Here is a 20,090-nt window from a genome sequence, read left to right as displayed (position 1 = left end):
CACTACGACAACATCTGCTTACCTCACACTCACACACTGACGCATACACTGAGACAACATTGAGACAACACTGCCATCCTGCCCCCAGGTAAACCACAGGCACTATATCCCCATAAGAGGGACCATGTTGGGGAGGAGAGATCCAACTTCTAGCTAGCCTACTAGTTCAACAAAATGGGTTGTTTATAACCACAGCGCTGGACCCAATTGTCAGGGCACCAGATTTGCTAACTTAGGCAAAGAGATGGAATCCATTTGGAGAGTTGTACTAATGATTAAAATGAAAAGCTTTAAGGAATGGTGGAAATCTGCTATTAGCTGGACTGTATGGAGTCACTCCTCTGATACTGTGACGCTGGTGGTAAGGGATGAGAAGAGTTGGATGGATGAAACGAGAACATTTGGGCCTAGATATGTTTTTTATTTTTCTGTGTGCTTTCCTGATTTACAACATCAGCAGTGGAAACAGCATTGTCAAATATATCTACGGTTTAAATGAGCATTTTAGACAAATTTACAAAATAAAATGCAGGCAGCTGTTTCCTCTAATGAATAATTAGAATAATTTATTTGATCGTGTTAAAGTCAAAGACTGCTTTCATGTTTAGGGCTCATATTGTTCTCTCCTCTAATGTTCCAGACAATAACCAGATTCCCTGAGATGCTCCAAAGTACCTACTGACTGTCTGGATAGAAATAGATCAGGTTACAACATCTGAAAATCAAGAGTTAAACTCTAGGTTAAGTGCCAACGCAGTCGAGTAATACTGTAATAATAACCTGTTAATAGATTTAACATTCACAAAATAATAACTAAAACAATACATGTACAGTACCAGTCAAAAGTTTGGACAAACCTACTCATTCAAGGGGTTTTTATTTTTACTGTTACATTGTAGAATAATAGTGAAGACATCAAAACTATGAAATAACACATATGGAATCATGTAGTAACCAAAAAAAGTGTTAAACAGATTATTCAAAGTAGCCACCCTTTGCCTTGATAACAGCTTTGCACACTTTTGGCATTCTCTCAACTAGCTTCATGAGGTAGTTCATTTGTGGAATTTATTTCCTTCTTAATGCATTTGAGATCTTACAAAAGATAGCCCTATTTGGTAAAATATCAAGTCCATATTATGGCAAGAACAGCTCTAATGAATGTCCATCATTACTTTAAGACATGAAAGTCAGTCAATGTGGAACATTTCAAGAACTTCAAAAGTTTCTTCAAGTGCGGTTGCAAAAACCATCAAGCGCTATGATAAAACTGGCTCTCATGAGGACCTCCACATGAAAGGAAGACCTAGAGTTACCTCTGCTGCAGAGGATAAGTTCATTAGACCTCAGAAATTGCAGCCCAAATCAATGCTTCACAGAGTTAAAGTAACAGACACATCAACTGTTCAGAGGAGACTGTGTGAATCAGGCCTTAAATGGTAGAATTAGTGCAAAGAAATCCCTACTAAAGACACCAATAAGAAGAAGAGACTTGCTTGGGCCAAGAAACACGAGCAATGGACATTAGACTGGTGGAAATCTGTCCTTTGGTCTGATGAGTCCAGATGTGAGATTTTTGGTTCCAACCGCTATGTCTTTGTGAGACGCAGAGTAGGTGAACGGATGATATCCACATGTGTGGTTCCCACCGTGAAGCATTAAGGAGGTGTGATGGTGTGGGGGTGCTTTGCTGGTGAAACTGTCTGTGATTTATTTAGAATTCAAGGCACACTTAACCAGCATGGCTACCACAGCATTCTGCAGCAATACGCCATCTCATCTGGTTTGTGCTTAGTGGGACTAACATTTGTTTTTCAACAGGACAATGACCCATCACACCTCCAGGCTGTGTAAGGAATATTTTACTAAGAAGGAGAGTGATGGAGTGCTGCATCAGATTTTTAAAATGTATTTGACCTTTACCTTTATTTGACCTGGCCTCCACAATCACCCGACCTCAACCCAATTGAAATGGTTTGGGATGAGTTGGACCGCAGAGTGAAGGAAAAGCAGCCTTTGAAGAATCTAAAATATATTTTGATCTGTTTAACACTTTTTTGGTTACTACATGATTCCATATGTGTTATTTCATAGTTTTGATGTCTTCACTAGTATTCTACAATATAGAAAATAGTAAAAATAAAGAAAAACCCTTGAATGAGTAGGTGTCCAAACTTTTGACTGGTACTGTATATGTACTGTTGTCCCATTATACCAGGCCATTACAGTTGTAATATGGAACATAACATTAACGCCCTGCAGGGTGAATAACATCTTGGGGAAAAGGGATCTCTTAGAGGTCAAATCACAGGTGTCAACACCTCAGGCAACATGTCACCAGGGACGGCTAGATAAGATGTTGGTTGAGGGCAAGGTGAATATATAAATGGTTAATTTGAAATTCTAACAGGATACAAATGTAACTAAAATCAACCTGCAAGGAATTACTTACAGCCCACTGCAATCTCACCTCACCACCACTCTCATTCAGCAGACATTAAATTGCAGGCACACTCACTCCATTTGTGCCACCACCAGCAAGTTGCCAAATATAACGAGCACCATCTCAACCCTGATTACTGCAACACTCTCAACCCCCGCTGAGTCCTGCTAACTGTATCTCCAGGAACGTCTGCTTCTATTACATATTCAGACGGTGACCTCTACACACATGCACGCTTTCTGACTTGACAGGCGAAGGATGCCGTCTGAAGATAAGTGTACGCAACAATCACCTTGATGATTCTTCACGGGACTAGACGATGAAGAAAACCCCGAGAGAGGAAGGAGAAGGGGAGGAAACAAACCCAGAAATAAAAGAAACATCATTAGCCCTGGAAATGATAAGGTGGGAAGAAGTGTTTACAGGGATTTACCTGGGCGGGAGGCACTTGGCTCAGCTTCCTTCACAAATCATCTGGAATAGATCAGCTTGGGGGAATTATCAATATGGTACAAGATACAGGGATTTCCAATCTGTATGAAGGTTTTGAGGTGTTTGGCTCTTTCCCTAAACACATGTGGGAGGAAACAGGAAATGAGAACAAACTCTCTGTATTTACCCTTTCATCAAACACATGCACATTGTAATAACCAAGAAAATGGAGAAAATCACTTGATTTGTGATTTGTACAGACCGAGGAAGGGGAGAAAAGCACATCATAGTCTACATTGGAAATATACCCATCATACATACATACACTGGTGCTCTCTTCTAACTTAAGAGTCCCTGATGAATATTCTGAAGCCACTACCTGCTAGTTCCGATTGTGATCTGATTGGCCATTGATGTATGCCGACCATGAATATTTATAGAATAGACACAATAAAGGATGAAGTATTCAGCCAAGCTCCTTTGTACTAAGAGACAGGAAATAATTGCAAAGAAAGTAAGATCAATCAGACTTCATATTGTCTATAGACGTAAAACACAGACAAAAGTACAAAAGGCAAGAATTGTCTAAGAGTGACTTGATGCAGAACCAGTGGATAAAGATGCAGCAGACATGGAAGTGAGAGTTAAGCTTTGATGTGAATCTTTTACTCTTTAGTGAAGTTCTGAAAGCGCACCAATTTAAACATCTACAAATATGTGCAATTCCAACTTGGCACATTTCCCCCAAACATATTTCCCAGCAATTCGTCTTCAACAAACTCTTAAAACCCCAAAAATACACTTTTTCTATCAGCCTCGTCTCCTCACTCAAGAATTCATGAATATGTGATTCACCTCTGACAAGCTGCAACCACCGAGGTCAGATACCATGCAACAGCAGCGCAGCACTGAAGAATACACAAGACAGGTGCACGCCACCATTCAATATTCAGACTGGACTGTACTATAGTATGGCTCTTGTACCAGAGTCTACTACGAGGACCATCCCCAGCACATCTCATATCTGACACATTGAGAGTACATGAAAATACAGTTTTCAACACAGTCACCCATTGAGTCTATTTATGATGTGACTTTGAAACAAGACTATAGAAAAATGGAGAATTAATTATACGCATGAAGGGAGCTAATTAAATGGGGGACGAGAGAGCTAATCAATTTGTTACTCCTGCTCCCATCTGATTTATTGGCACGCTTTGTATCTACAGGAAGTGTTTAGGTCACAAGACACTGCTACTCTCTGTCTCTGAATGGAAAAGGCAGTGTTCATTCGCTCTCCATTCTATTCCGTCATAGTGCCTTATCTACTCGATTTATTTTCAACAAATTAGCCTTGCTGCAACGTGTACAACCACAAAGCGCAACAACATTGGTGATTTCCCTTGAAATGCAGTCTATTGTTTCCTTATGAAAGGATGTGATGTTAGGTATTGTGTAGCACGGGAGTAAGGAATCATGCTTACAATACTATTAATTAAAAATGAACTATTCTGTCATAAATGTTACTTTTGTGACCTTCTTTTACACACAACCCAAACTGTACAGTAATTTCAAAAAGTATACTGTCTAACTACTGACAGTCAGTAATGTTAAAAGGGTTGAAAGAGAAATATAGGTTACTTAACCGTCTATATCGTCAGTAGCTACTGTTCCTCACGCAGAGAAAAGGCACTTACATTTAGTTACAGGGGGTGGTGATGTTCCTCTTGTGCAGACACAGCTGAGCTAAATTTGGAAATAAAGAAAGCTGTAATTATTGTCAGTCTCTAATGTAGCTCCCCCTTAGCTAAACCTCCCGACCCACACAGCAGTAGGGAACACTCGTAAAAAGAAATATATTTAAAAAATAACAGTAGCTTTCCACTGGCTATGTTTCTTGCATTATACCTTACACTTCACACCCTGGCCTACATTAACAGATAAATTCACTTGAATATTTCATCATTATATACCACAATGCACAACACCAAAAACAAACCTGCCTACAAATGCAACTTAATGGCACGTACTGTAGATCTGATTTACCCTTTGAGAAAAAGTCTCTTCCTGGACGATGTACTTTTTCAGTTTAAAAACGAATCCAAGTTAACTACTCAACGAGACTAGAAAGAGGAGCCATTTTGCTCTCGGTGTTACTTTCGTTATTGTCAGGAATCTGTACACATACATGAATACACTTAGTGGCCAGTTTATTAGGAACAATGTGGCTTGCTATATAAAGCAGGCAGACAAAACTAGTGACCTAAGCGACTTTGAGCGTGGTATGGTCATCAGTGCCAGGCGCGCCGGTTCCAGTATTTCAGAAAAAGCCGGCCTCCTGGACTTTTCACGCACGACAGTGTCTAGGGTTTACCGAGACTGGTGCAACACACAAAAAACATCCAGTTAGCAGCAGTCCTGTGGGCGAAAACAGCTCGTTGATGAGAGAGGTCGAAGGAGAATATCAAGAACTGTGCAAACTAACAGACAGGCTGGCCACAAACAGGCAAATAACGTTGCAGTACAACAGGCATCTCGGGAAGGCACAACTTGTCAGTCCTTGTCACAGATGGGCTATTGCAGCAGACGACCACACCAGGTTCCACTCCGATCAGCTAAAAACAAGAAGAAGCAGCTCTAGTGGGCATGCAGTCACAAACACTGGACAATTGAGGAGTAGAAAAACCTTGCATGGTCCTTCGAATCCTGGTTCCCATTGTGACATGCTGATGGCAGAGTCAGGATTTGGCGTAAGCAGCATGAGTCTATGGCCCCATCCTGCCTGGTGTCAACGGTCCAGGCTGGTGGCGGTGGTGTAATGGTTTGGGGAATGTTTTCCTGGCACACGTTAGGTCCCTTAATACCAATTGAGCAATGTTTCCATGCCCCAAATAATTCAGGTTGTTCTGGAGGCAAATGAACTGAGAATATAGGGTAACCATTTTGCATAATTGACACCATATACCCATATCCAACACATTGACTAACAAAAGTTGGATTGCATCAACAGCTCATTTGCTGTAGTTTTAGTTTCTTGTCCCCTGCTACTTGTACTGTCAGACTCCCTCTTTGATCCGTCTCAGTGAAACTCTCTTTCCTTCCTGACTTTTGCTGAGGTGGGCTTCCTGGGAATGAAAACAGTCTTCTATGCAGAAACGGCTGCATGCAGGGTGACTGGCGTTATGATCGACATCATTAGGAGCACGGGGAGAGGGCTGTAGTGAAATTAGTGAGGACGGACGGGGTGGGTGATCCTGTAGGATGGTTTTAAACGGGCAAGCTGCATTCTAGAGTGTCACACTATTGTTGTGAGGGCCTTGAAGGGAGAAAACAACAATAGTACCACAGAGGGAGGGTTGTTTCTCTATTAATTGGCCGTGTGATGGGGCTGACATGTGACCATCATCACCGTGATAAGCTCATTATTACCTCATGCTTTAGTTTTGGGCACGCCAGCCAAATGACTGACACTGTAATCACATTAACATAATGACGACTAAAGGAGCTACTGTATAATGGTGAGGTAGGAGGAAAGGGACGAGGAGGATATGGTTGATTTTTGGATAAACATATCTGAGTGGATAGTGTGAATGAGTGACAAAGTGACACACTATTTACTTCTAAATAAATATTATCCATTACACAAGCCCTGTGACTTCTAGCATGATTAGGTCTTCTTTATAGGTTAAAGCTGCAATATGCAACTTTTTGGGCAACCCGACCAAAATCACATAGAAATGTGAGCTATAGAGCTGTCATTCTCATTGAAAACAAGTCTAAGAAACTGTAGATCTGTTCTATGTGTGCTATTTCTATGCTTCCATGCTTAAGTTCCATTTTTGTGTCTTTTACTTTTGGTTTTGTACACCAGCTTCAAACAGCTGAAAATACAAAATGTTTGGTTATGGAAAACATATTTCACAACGGTTTAGATGGTACAATCATTTTCTACACTATACTTTCTTGTTTTGTCACATAAACTGAAATTAGTCAAACTATTAGAATTTTTGCAACCAGGAAATGGAGCAGGTAGAAGATTGCGTCTTTCTATGTTTATAAGCTTTGGACTCAATATAAATGGTTTACGGAATCATAACAACGGTTTGTGTTTTATGTCATCCAGGAGGGGGTCGGCTCAGTAAAAACATAATGTAATATTATTCATCACCCTGGGCAACGAGCTGAAGGGGGGAGGGGGATAAACAGGAAAAGAAAGTAAATCATTTCCCAGCTCGCTATGGCATTAATTATCACCCTTCCAACTCATTCAAGTGCATCCCTCTCCATACACAGCAGTGGCCCTGAATATTCATACTGTTCAGAAAACAGCCTGGCTGATCGTTGTGTTGGGCTGCCAAAGACAACACGCCACATCAGGTCTGATGGTAGGATATTAGGATATAGTCCAGCCAGGGCAGGCACTGGGCCCTGCCACTTTCTGGGGGCCTACAGGCCTTTACGAATCCCACTACTGCCATCTCTTAACTTACACCCCAACTTGACTATGTTTCATCTGAGGGTCTGCCAATATGACATTACAAACAATATCCTTCCAGATAGATATAATGATGAAGGTTTCCATGATCACTGTACCTTCTTCCACTACACATTAATATGCCTGTCTGCCTGAAGCAACCCAATAGGGCTGCCAGGACAAGAGGAGCAATACAGTGAGTATGTAGGGAGAGCATATGTTCAGACAAGCCGAGCCACGGTACCACACGGCCCTGCCGTAGCCACAAGGGATGCAGGGATATTCATTATCATGGTTGGAGGTTTCGGAGTCGCTTGCTGGGATGCTAATAAGCCAAGAGATCAAAGAGAGGATGCTCAGTGAGAGCGGCTCCCGCAGAACTCTGTGGCCCATATAGCTGCTCTGTTCTGGGCTCCCACCTGCTGCTCTCCCCCTCTCCCTCCACCTGGTCCCCCCAGCCCAGCACACACACACACAGGCTACCAGCCAGGATAGAGACAGCCATGCCAGGGGCACCCATCAACAACCAATCCCTAATTCCCTGTGCTAACAGGGTAACCAGAGCTGGGAACACAACCCATTTCCAAATGAATAATAGCGCATTTGAGGTGGTTTCAGCTCTCATTTGAGGGATGAATATTGACCCATAAAGTACTCTGTTTAATACCCTGTAATGTGCTTTGTGTACCGTACCTTTATAATCTCATTGAGTCCATTTGTGAAGTTAGAACCACTTCAGTTTTTTTTTTTACACTTGTGTTCTGAAGAGCTGCAGTACTTGCCTAATGACAGGAAGAGGTCTACACATTCCCAGATAGCCTACAAACATAGTCTTATCCACCAAAGCTTTCATCAAGCACTTGCACCCTCTGGTGAGGGGATTAGACTTTTTCTGACAACAAAACAACATTTATATAAATAGAGGAGAAAGTGAACACAGACGCCTGGAAAGTGCCAGAATTCAACTGGAAATAAACTTTAATAATACATTGTAAGATGAAATTTGTTCAAAGTTTAATCTGGATCAAAACCACTGAGTTACTGCACTTAAGCGAGACAGAACCAATTTTCTGGGATGTGGGCCTTGGATAAGTCTTTGTCAGATCAATGCGCTGTTAAACAAATCAATGCTCTGCTGACTTGGACATGAAAGGTGTAAAATAAAAGCCTGTGTGTGTGTGTGTGTGTGTGTGTGTGTGTGTGCGTGTAAGTGTGTGTGTGTGTGTGTGTGCATATTGATGGGTCTTAAAGATAGAAAGGTGGTTCAGCTGGTTGCATTTCAATTGAACTTTGTTATCAGCAACATCAATGGCAACTTTCCCTTTCCCATGGTCATCCATCTGTCTCTTTGGAAATGATTTTGCATTTTCAAAACAGACTGTTAGCGAGACAAAAGACCGGCTCTAAAGAGAACTGACGTCAGCACTGAACATGATGAAAACAAATATTAGGCTAACTAGTGAGGGAGCGAGGAATGCAGAAAAATCTGTAGCAAGATTTAACTGATACAGCCCAAAAACTTGGCTGGAAACAGCACACCCCTTTGGAGGGCAGGGCTGATTGTGTATAGTCTAGTAGACATAAGTAAAGTCGGTCGAAGCAACGTTTCATTACTGAAGAATTGAGACTCAAAATGTCATACGCCAATTGTTTATTTTCTTTCTCTCTAGCAGGTCTGTCATCATAATGAGGGTCCGGGACAAGGGATGACCCTGGCTTTCCCCTAACATCCTCATTCAACTGCTGTACAGCACAGATTCTGTGCTGCCTGGTTCCACAGAACAGGCATTTGCATTAGGCCAATATCTGATTTATTCCTTGTCTGTGATTTGACCTATTCAGACATGACTCCCTAGTGTCCCTAGATCACTAACACATTAGTGAGTGTGTCTCTCTGTGACTCCTCAGAGGTCCCCTTCTCACTGACAGGACAAGCGTGTTAAGTGATTCGACAGCTCGGTGCATATGCATATCAGATGAACTTCAGTTCGCGGGGCTAAAAGGGGATAAAATGGTCTTACTGGTGAGCTGAACGAGTTTCCATTTCTCTGTGTAAGTCAGTCAATCTTTCATCGTTAGTGAATAATTGTTAGCGTTATTTGTTTGTTGTAATTCCTCATGTCCTGACTGAACTGGAAATGGTTTAGAGCAGTCCGACCCTTACTGGCCACAGGAACATGACACGTTTACTTGGTTGGCTGCCTCTCTTGGCTGGGTGCCAATCCTAGAGGACAGGACGCCACATGTAAAGTAAGTGTTTGTGACATGAATCAGATAACCCTGTCTCACAGACAACCTCGTCATTTTACAACTCAAGTCAGCCAGGGTTGCAAGCCAGAGGGATACTCACTCCAGGAATATATCTCCAACTGTCAGAACCTATTATCGGCATGTAAGAACAAGATCGATTCTGACGTAAGGCATGACACTGGCTTCAGCTGAAGGACAGGAGACAAGTGAATGCAAGGACTGGTATGAAATTACTGTGCGACGTGTGTCACACCAGATAGAGGGAAATTCACATTCACCCTATCTTTTTGAATGCATCCTGAATGGTAAGCATTCTTCCCCCACAGAGAATATTCCAAATGTCAACCATTTAAGCACGCACACTCATTTACCCATTAATTTAATAAACAACTGGCTTAATAATGGCCATACGTCTGGGTACACCCATCAGACACGCTTCACTTGGTAGATAAAGAAGGATGAGCGATTTCTGAAATTGCCCTACACACCTTGGGATGCTTCAAATAGGCCTACCCATAATGCAAATGTCCTTCCAGAACTCCTGGGAGACAACTCATCTGAATAAATGTATGACTGAACTGGAATTGATTCCTGTCCTATTTTATTCTGTTCTATTTCAATCTAAAAATAGGGTACTGCCATGTTTTATGAATCAGGTCCTCTCTCAGGTCTGATTTGAATAAGAATAGTCTTGCCTGTGTGGGTTGATTGGAAATCCAAGACGTGCAGGTCACTCGTAGTGATAACAGACTCAGAGAGCTGAAACGTGGAATTATTGAGCAAGACTGGTAAATATGAGAGGGCAACTTCAACCATAGGTATCTGAAAACTGCCTGTGACCAAATTCAATTTCATGAAGCACTTTTTCTAAATTGCCCTGCCCACCCGACATTTAAAATATATTTGAAGGGAAATTGTTCCCTGAACCCAGTGTAATTTCAAAGTCTAAAGTAATTTCCAAACCTTCTTATCTTTACCGGTAATTAATTTCCCTCTTTGAAGTGAAAAAAAAATAAATCAAATTTTCAGTGACTCACTTCTATAACAAAAATGTGTGAAGAGATTTACAAACTGAGACAAGCATCTAAAGTGCACAAAGAACATAGACACACATTGAACTTTCAAACGATAGCCTAGTACCATAACTATTATCAGAATAGCCTTTCGATTTTGGGGGGGAAAACATGTTCCATATATTTGATGACAGGAGAACAAATATCAGACACTAAAATAAACACTATATAGACGTAGGATCTTAGTTTGATCCAGTTCGCTACAGCAAAAAAATTAAAAATAGAAGTAAAATAATCCTCCTGGGGGAGCTGAGGAGTATTTTGTCTTCTCTGCTGACCAGTATTTTTCTCCGCTCATGAGTAATAAAGGCCTAGATCACACATTTTGTGGAAATGTTTCCACACATTGAAACCCCAGTAATCTCAGCTAAACATCGTCATAAGGTCCATGCTTGAGTGTTCATAAACAGATAGCAAATGGTAAAGCATCAAAAATCTATGCAAAGCCTTAGTCAGCTGTAATCATAAATCAGTATCGAGTTGACTTACAAATGTAGGGTATAGGCTAATCATTACTGACGTAAACCTTATATCACTTGTGGCCATAACAACATCTGCATAATGGATTATTATCTGCTAACAGCTGCCCACTGCACTGAAATAGTCCTTTACTGTAAAGTTGAATGAAACTACTGGCCCTGTTAGGTACCGAAGCCCCATCCTGCAAAGCAGATACTCCATTGGGGATAGAGCACAGCACAGTACATCACAGCCCTACCCAGACCAGCCTGAGGGTGGAACAGGGGGAAGAGAGCTACTCTCTCTATGTATTAGTCTCATCTCAAGAGTGTTGCACCAGAAAGTAGCACCACAGGAAACAGTGAACCAGTGTCTGTCAAGTCAGATGTGGAGAGCGTAACAAAAGTTCCACCACTGAAAGGACCATGATGAGGCTTGGAGCCTCTGGGCAGGCATAACTTTTTATCTTCCTGCTGTGTAAGCAAGCGCTGAAATAGTCTGATCAGAGTCTGTGCCTTCTTTGACAGATTTCTTTAAGGATGTACAGGTATTGACATAATTCCAAGGTACTTCCAGATCAGTAAGGGGGCTGCAAATAAGATAGGTGGTGCCCAAACTGCTTATTATTGATATTAACACATATTTTACTTTTTCTCCTGGTCAATTGCATTATATATATATATATATATATTTTGAAACATAACACAGAAGTAAGAATGATTTAATCAGGCGTTTCTACTTTCCAATGCTGCAAATGAAATCCATGTACTGCCCATCTCCTGGGGTCTGAGAGCAGGAAGAGATGTCAGGGATGCATCCTCTCCCACACAGCTAATTGGCCGATTCAAGGGCCCTAATTGGGTCATCAGCTGCGTTGATTTGCTGTGGTTACAACGATCCGAACGGCTGAGTTCCGGTGCCTTCCAGATGTCAAGACAAAGCCAACGCACATCTCTCATTTCCTGGAGCTCTCCTCACCAGGGCTGGAAGGGGGCTGAGAAGGGGTATTTATAGCTGGGTAACAGTGCTGCAGGGGCGACGGGAGGGAAGCGAGGGTGGTCTTTAACTGTCAACAGGACTGAGGTGGTACTGTATGCCAGGGTTTAGACCAGCTCTCCTTAACACGATATTGGAGTGAGAGTCACTTAGTTGGTATTCTAATCTAAAATACCTCCCAACAGTGGATGGCACTGTTAACCTGGTGGTGGTGTTGCATAAAAAAGAGAAAGAAATGGGTAAATGGGTTATGGGAGCATTCAAAGTCAACACAGACAGAAGGGAGAGGGCTCTCAGAGCAGGAGAAGTTTCCCCCCATGGTTTTACATTGGTTTTGCTGTCGGTATAAGACCCCTTGTGTCTCAGAGTCCTGTGTAGGCTGTAACTGTTTTCCATTTTATATTACTCCTTCTTTGAAGTTAATTACAGCAAAATTAACATAGGGGAGATTGGGGTAAATTTAGCCATTTTTTTTTTACATTTAGCATTTTCAGTCAAGGGAAATATAGTATTCTTTTTAACAAAGATACAGTGGGGCAAAAAAAGTATTTAGTCAGCCACCAATTGTGCAAGTTCTCCCACTTAAAAAGATGAGAGGCCTGTCATTTTCATCATAGGTCCACTTCAACTATGACAGACAAAATGAGAAAAAAAATCCAGAAAATCACATTGTAGGATTTTTAATTAATTTATTTGTCAATTATTGTGTAAATAAGTATTTGGTCACCTACAAACAAGCAAGATTTCTGGCTCTCACAGACCTGTAACTTCTTTAAGAGGCTCCTCTGTCGTCCACTCATTACCTGTATTAATGGCACCTGTTTGAACTTGTTATCAGTATAAAAAACACCTACCTGTCCACAACCTCAAACAGTCATACTCCAAATTCCACTATGGTCAAGACCAAAGAGCTGTCAAAGGACACCAGAAACAAAATTGTAGACCTGCACCAGGTTGGGAAGACTGAATCTGCAATAGGTAAGCAGCTTGGTTTGAAGAAATCAACTGTGGGAGCAATTATTAGGAAATGGAAGACATACAAGACCACTGATAATCTCCCTCGAGCTGGGGCTCCACGCAAGATCTCACCCCGTGGGGTCAAAATGATCACAAGAACGGTGAGCAAAAATCCCAGAACCACACGGGGGGACCTAGTGAATGACCTGCAGAGAGCTGGGACCAAAGTAACAAAGCCTACCAGTAACACACTACGCCGCCAGGGACTCAAATCCTGCAGTGCCAGACGTGTACCCCTGCTTAAGCCAGTACATGTCCAGGCCCGTCTGAAGTTTGCTAGAGAGCATTTGGATTATCCAGAAGAAGATTGGGAGAATGTCATATGGTCAGATGAAACCAAAATTGAACTTTTTGGTAAAAACTCAACTAGTTGTGTTTGGAGGATGAAGAATGATGAGTTGCATCCAAAGAACACCATACCTACTGTGAAGCATGGGGGTGGAATCATCATTCTTTGGGCTGTTTTTCTGCAAAGGGACTGATCCGTGTAAAGGAAAGAATGAATGGGGCCATGTATCGTGAGATTTTGAGTGAAAACCTCCTTCCATCAGCAAGGGCATTGAAGATGAAACGTGGCTGGGTCTTTCAGCATGACAATGATCCCAAACACACCGCCCGGGCAACGAAGGAGTGGCTTCGTAAGAAGCATTTCAAGGTCCTGGAGTGGCCTAGCCAGTCTCCAGATCTCAACCCCATAGAAAATCTTTGGAGGGAGTTGAAAGTCCGTGTTGCCCAGCAACAGCCACAAAACATCACTGCTCTAGAGGAGATCTGCATGGAGGAATGGGCCAAAATACCAGCAACAGTGTGTGAAAACCTTGTGAAGACTTACAGAAAACGTTCGACCTCTGTCATTGCCAACAAAGGGTATATAACAAAGTATTGAGATAAACTTTTGTTATTGACCAAATACTTATTTTCCACCATAATTTGCAAATAACTTCATTAAAAATCCTACAATGTGATTTTCTGGATTTTTTTTTCTCATTTTGTCTGTCATAGTTGAAGTGTACCTACGATGAAAATTACAGGCCTCTCATCTTTTTAAGTGGGAGAACTTGCACAATTGGTGGCTGACTAAATACTTTTTTGCCCCACTGTATCTACACGTTTCAGGATATTGTGTATCCCAGGAAATGATCAGAATTCATGTAAACATTACAGTTTAAAAACATAGCTTGTCCAAATAGTGGTCTCTTGGCAAAACTTACCCCACCTTGCATTATGTCTGAGAAGAAAACGTTTCAATTTAATCAACTTCCCATTGGCTCAACATCTTAAAATGATCTACTTTGGTTTGATACAAGCATCATGAAACCTCTAACACAATAAATTAATTTGGCTCGGGGGAAATCTAGCTTACCACTTTTTCCATATGGTTTCTTCCTTCACAGACTCTGAAATGAAATGATGACCTCATCCCAAATATTTGGTTAAATTATTCATTTTGTGTATGGTTTCTTAGACACAATGGTTGGTGGCTGCTCAACAAAGCAGCCGCAACAGACAAGCACTAAACTCAAGAGTGCAAAAGAAAGAACAAATAAAACATTTATCATATATAGGCCTCTTCCTTGTTGAATGCCATGACATGACTCTTCCAATTCTTCTGTGTCTTCCACAAAGGCTTCATTCTACTGGTGAAACTGCAATGTTTTCTTCACACTTTTATGACAGAGCAACGACAGAAGAAAACAATTCAACTAAATCCAACCACGGCAATAACAGTGGCAAGGAAAAAAAACAGGTAAGCTTTGTATCTTTGGGGGAGGGAATAAAATGGCGCTGGAAGAAATGGCAGCAGTTTTACGGGCGCCCAACCAATTGCGCTATTATGTGGGGGTTTTACGGCAAAAAAGAGCTTCTGGATATCAGGACAGCGACCATTCACCTCGGATTAAACAAAGAGCTTCTGGATATCAGGACAGTGATCACTCACCTCAGATAAGACAAAGAGCTTCTGGATATCAGGACAGCGACCACTCACCTCGGATTAGACAAAGACTTTTTCTTCAACAAGCAGGACGCACAGGACATTCTCCGAACACCCGACAAGGCCAACATCCCAGTTATTTGCAAGAGGAAGAGACGCAGGTACAGAGGACACAGAACAGAGCGGGGTGCCTCGTTAGGATCCGCAGAAGGCGAATGGGAAAGTTGCCGTTAGCGTCAATATTACTCGTCAACGTGCAATCATTGGACAATAAATTAGACGAAATACGATCACGAATATCCTACCAACGGGACATCAAAAACTGTAATATCTTATGTTTCACGGAATCGTGGCTGAATGATGACATGGAGATTCAGCTAGCGGGATATACGCTGCACCAGCAAGATAAAACAGCACACTCCGTTAAGACGAGGGGGGGCTGTCTGTGCATATTTGTAAACAACAGCTGGTGCACAAAATCTAAGGAAGTCTCTAGATTTTGCTCGCCTGAAGTAGAGTATAGTGTGATAAATTGCAGACCACACTACTTGCCTAGAGAGTTTTCAGCTATACTTTTTGTGGCTGTTTATTTACCACCAAAGACGGCACTCAGTCAGCTGTATAAGTAAATAAGGAAATAAGCAAACAGGAAACCGCTCACCCAGGGGCTGCGCTCCTAGTGGCAAAAATTAAAGCAGGAAGCACCAGTGACTCGGTCTATAAAAAAGTGGTCAGATGAAGCAGATGCTAAACTACATAACTGTTTTGCTATCACAGACTGGAATATGTTCCGGGATTCTTCCGATGGCATTGAGGAGTACACTACATCAGTCACTAGCTTTATCAAAAAGTGCATCAAGGACGTTGTCCCCACAGTGACTGTACATACATACCCCAAACAGAAGCCATGGATTACAGGCAACATTTGCACTGAGCTAAAGGGTAGAGCTTTCCACTTTCAAGGTGCGGGACTCTAATCCGGAAGCTTATAAGAAATCCTGCTATGCCCTCCGACGAACCATCAAACAGGCAAAGCGTCAATACAGGGCTAAGATTGAATCGTACTATACCAGCTCCGACGCTCGTCCTATGTGGAAGGGCTTGCAAACTATTACAGACTATAAAGGGAAGCACAGCCGCGAGCTGCCCAGTGACACGAGCCTACCAGACGAGCTAAATCACTTCTATGCTCGCTTCGAGGCAAGCAACACTGAGGCATGCATGAGAGAATCAGCTGTTCAGGGCAACTGTGTGATCACACTCTCCATAGCCAACGTTGAGTAAGACCTTTAAACAGGGCGTGTGCTCCGGGCATGTGCTGACCAACTGGCAGGTGTCTTCACTGACATTTTCAACATGTCCCTGATTGAGTTTGTAATACTAACATGTTTCAAGCAGACGACCATAGTCCCTGTGCCCAAGAACACGAAGGCAACCTGCCTAAATAACTACAGACCCGTAGCACTCACGTTCGTAGCCATGAAGTGTTTTGAAAGGCTGGTAAGGGCTCACATCAACACCATTATCTCAGAAACCCTAGCCCACTCCAATTTGCATAATGCACAAACAAATCCACAGATGATGCCATCTCTATTGCACTCCACATTGCCCTTTCCCACCTGGACAAAAGGAACAGCTATGTGAGAATGATATTCATTAATTAACTACAGCTCAGTATTTAACACCATAGGACCCTCAAAGCTCGTCACTAAGCTAAGGATCCTGGGACTAAACATCTCTGCCACTGATCCTCAACACTGGAGCCCCCTAGGGGTGCGTGCTCAGTTCCCTCCTGTACTCCCTATTCACTCACGACTGCATGGTCAGACACGACTCCAACACCATCATTAAGTTTGCAGACGACACAACAGTGGTAGGCCTGATCACCGACAATGACGAGACAGCATACAGGGAGGAGGTCAGAGACCTGGCCGGGTGGTGCCAGAATAACAACCCATCCCTCAACGTAACCAAGACTAAGGAGATGATTGTGGACTACAGGAAAAGGAGGGCCGAGCACGCCCCCATTCTCATCGACGGGGCTGTAGTGGAGCAGGTTGAGAGCTTCAAGTTCAAGTCCACATCACCAACAAACTAGAATGGTCCAAACACACCAAGACAGTCGTGAAGAAGGCACGACAAAGCGTATTCCCCCTCAGGAAACTAAAAACATTTGGCATGGGTCCTCAGATCCTGAAAAGGTTCTACAGCTGCAACATCGAGAGCATGGTTGCATCACTGCCTGGTACTGCAATTGCTCGGCCTCCGACCGTAAGGCACTACAGAGGGTAGTGCGTACGGCCCAGTACATCACTGGGGCTAAGCTGCCTGCCATCCAGGACCTCTACACTAGGAGGTGTCAGAGGAAGGCCCTAAATACCCCAGCCATAGACTGTTCTCTCTACTATCGCATGGCAAGTGGTACCAGAGTGCCAAGTCTAGGACAAAAAGGCTTCTCAACAGTTTTTACTCCCAATGCCATAAGTTTCTTGAACAGGAAATCAAATGGCTACCCGGACTATTTACATTGTGTGGCCCCCCCCAACACCTCCTTTACGCTGCTGCTACTCTCTGTTTATTATATATGCATAGTCACTTTAACTATACATTCATGTACATACTACCTCAATTGGCCCGACCAACCAGTGCCCCCGCACATTGGCTAACTGGGCTATTTGCATTGTGTCCCGCCCCCCGCCAAACCCTATTTTACGCTACTACTACTCTCTGTTTATCATATATGCATAGTCACTTTAACCATATCTACATGTACATACCACCTCAATCAGCCTGACTAACCGGTGCCTGTATGTAGCCTCGCTACTGTTATTTTTCACTGTCTTTTTACTGTTGTTTTATTTCTTTACTTACCTATCGTTCACCTAATACCTTTTTTGTACTGTTGGTTAGAGCTAAGTAAGCATTTCACTGTAAGATGTTGTATTCGCCGCATGTGACAAATAAACCTTGATTTGATTTGATTTCTATGTGGTGGGCATCCTTTAAGTCGCTGATGTGGAAGAGAGAGAAAGTATCCCTAGGGCTCTCTCCTAGCTGTGACTGTCCCCAGGGCTGGGCACAACTGCTGTGCTGTGTCCCCCATGCTCATAGCACATCATGCAACAAATGAGTCCAACAGGATGGTCTGACAGCATTTATGCCCCAAAGGGCCACTGCACCAAATAGAGGAGATGGGAAGCTATATAGTCTGTAGTGTTATTGCTCTGTCAGGCTGTTATCAGCCTATAAAACACTTAATTCCAAGGTTCTGTTAAACACATGCAGCTGTTAGGTTTTATGTGGATGCTTAGTGTTCACAAGGGACAGTGGTACAGCTCTGGAATCTGGTAATGGGGAAGGGTTGACTAGGGTTATCAAACTGAGTAAAAGCTGTAGACAACATGCTCTTATGGATCCCCCAAGCACTAGCTGCTTATCACATGGTGATTTAATGGCTGACAATAGGGGAAGTGGCTGTCATGGGTCCCACAGAAGAATCGTAGCTCATTACGAATGGTAATACACACAATCCAGGGTTTTATTAGACCTGGCAACAGCAACAGTGTCCATGGGGCTCTGTCTGCTCCATCGGTCTCTTAGAAACTCTGAGCTTTAAGGGGCCGCTGGTAGTTTGGAAATGTGAATGCCCCCTCCTTTTCAATATAGGCAGTATGTAAATTCATACTTATGTGTACTCATATGGCCTCATGAAAAACATACTGGGGAATCAATATTGCTGTGACAAATTAATCTCATCAAGAAGCAAAATACTGTAATAAAAAAGGATCTGAAAACAGAGACTGAAAGGGAAATGTAACACTCCATGTTGCAGTTCAATCTGTAACACCAGGGGCTTGTGTTTAGAACACTGAAGTCATATGTTGTAAGCAGAGGGTGGATGCCAATTAACCAAATGGTGGCTGGTTGTATCAATGAGGGTGCACCTCAAGCATGTCTACTTAATAAAGTGTGAATGAGTCTAAAATGGTAAAATGTCTGTCTATATGAAGTTTGGCAAATTCACTCTTCAGCATATTACATTTTCCTAATAATTATCTCCCATTGTCCCGTACAGCACACTAACCAGGTAAATAAGTGGGATGTATCAGGTCCACTGTAGCTCAGTTGGTAGAGCATGGCGAAGCATAGGGAAGTCAAGAACCAATATAGTCAGTCTTCAAAGGGGGAGACACTCTAGACCCAAACTGTTACAGACATATATCCATCCTGCCCTTCTAAAATCTTTGAAAACCAAGTAAATAAACACCTCACCGACCATTTCGAATCCCACCGTACCTTCTCCACTATGTAATCTGGTTTCCGAGCTGGTCATGGGTGCACCTCAGCCACGTTCAAGGACCTAAACGATATCATAACTGGCATCGACAAGAGACAGTACTGTGCAGCAGTCTTCATCAACCTGGCCAAGGCTTTCGACTCTGTCAATCACCACATTCTTATCGGCAGACTCAATGGCCTTGGCTTCTCAAATGACTGCCTCCCCTGGTTCACCAACTACTTCTCAGATAGAGTTCAGTGTGTTAAATTGGAGGGCATGTTGTCCGGACATCTGGCAGTCTCTATGGGGATGCCACATGGTTCAATTCTCGTGCCGACTCTTTTCTCTGTATACATCAATGATGTCGCTCTTGCTGCTGGTGATTCTCTGATCCACCTCTACGCAGACGACACCATTCTGCATACATCTGGCCCTTCTTTGGACACTGTGGTAACAAACCTCCAAACGAGCTTCAACGCCATACAACACTCCTTCCGTGACCTCTAACTGCTTTTAAATGCAAGTAAAACTAAGTGCATGCTCTTCAACCGATTGCTGCCCGCACCCTCCCGCCCGACTAGCATCACTACTCTGGATGGTTCTGACCTAGAATATGTGGACAACTACAAATACCTAGCTGTCTGGTAAGACTGTAAACTCTCCTTCCAGAGTCACATTAAGCATCTCCAATCCCAAATTAAATCTAGAATCAGCTTCCTATTCGCAACAAAGCC

The 20,090-nt window shown here is 42.7% G+C and overlaps 1 long non-coding RNA gene across 2 annotated transcripts in view; it reads right to left on the bottom strand.

Annotated features, from left to right (window-relative positions):
* LOC110486337 (uncharacterized) overlaps positions 1-20,090 on the bottom strand; it is a 56,109-nt gene that overhangs the window by 28,258 nt on the left and 7,761 nt on the right. The window contains exons 2-3 of one of the 2 annotated variants that reach the window (XR_002468060.3): positions 4,573-4,621; positions 2,877-3,010 (exon numbers count right to left, since the gene is read on the bottom strand). The exons of the other annotated variant lie outside the window; for it this stretch is intronic. This is a non-coding gene — a long non-coding RNA (uncharacterized LOC110486337). The remainder of the gene's footprint in view (positions 1-2,876; positions 3,011-4,572; positions 4,622-20,090) is intronic. 2 annotated transcript variants of the gene reach the window in all.

Source organism: Oncorhynchus mykiss, chromosome 13, assembly GCF_057628025.1.
Source record: "Oncorhynchus mykiss isolate SJ-2025 chromosome 13, ASM5762802v1, whole genome shotgun sequence".
In the NCBI taxonomy this organism is placed as follows: domain Eukaryota; kingdom Metazoa; phylum Chordata; class Actinopteri; order Salmoniformes; family Salmonidae; genus Oncorhynchus; species Oncorhynchus mykiss.
Note: the sequence above shows the minus strand (reverse complement) of the source record. Positions and strands in the feature narration are given on the sequence as shown.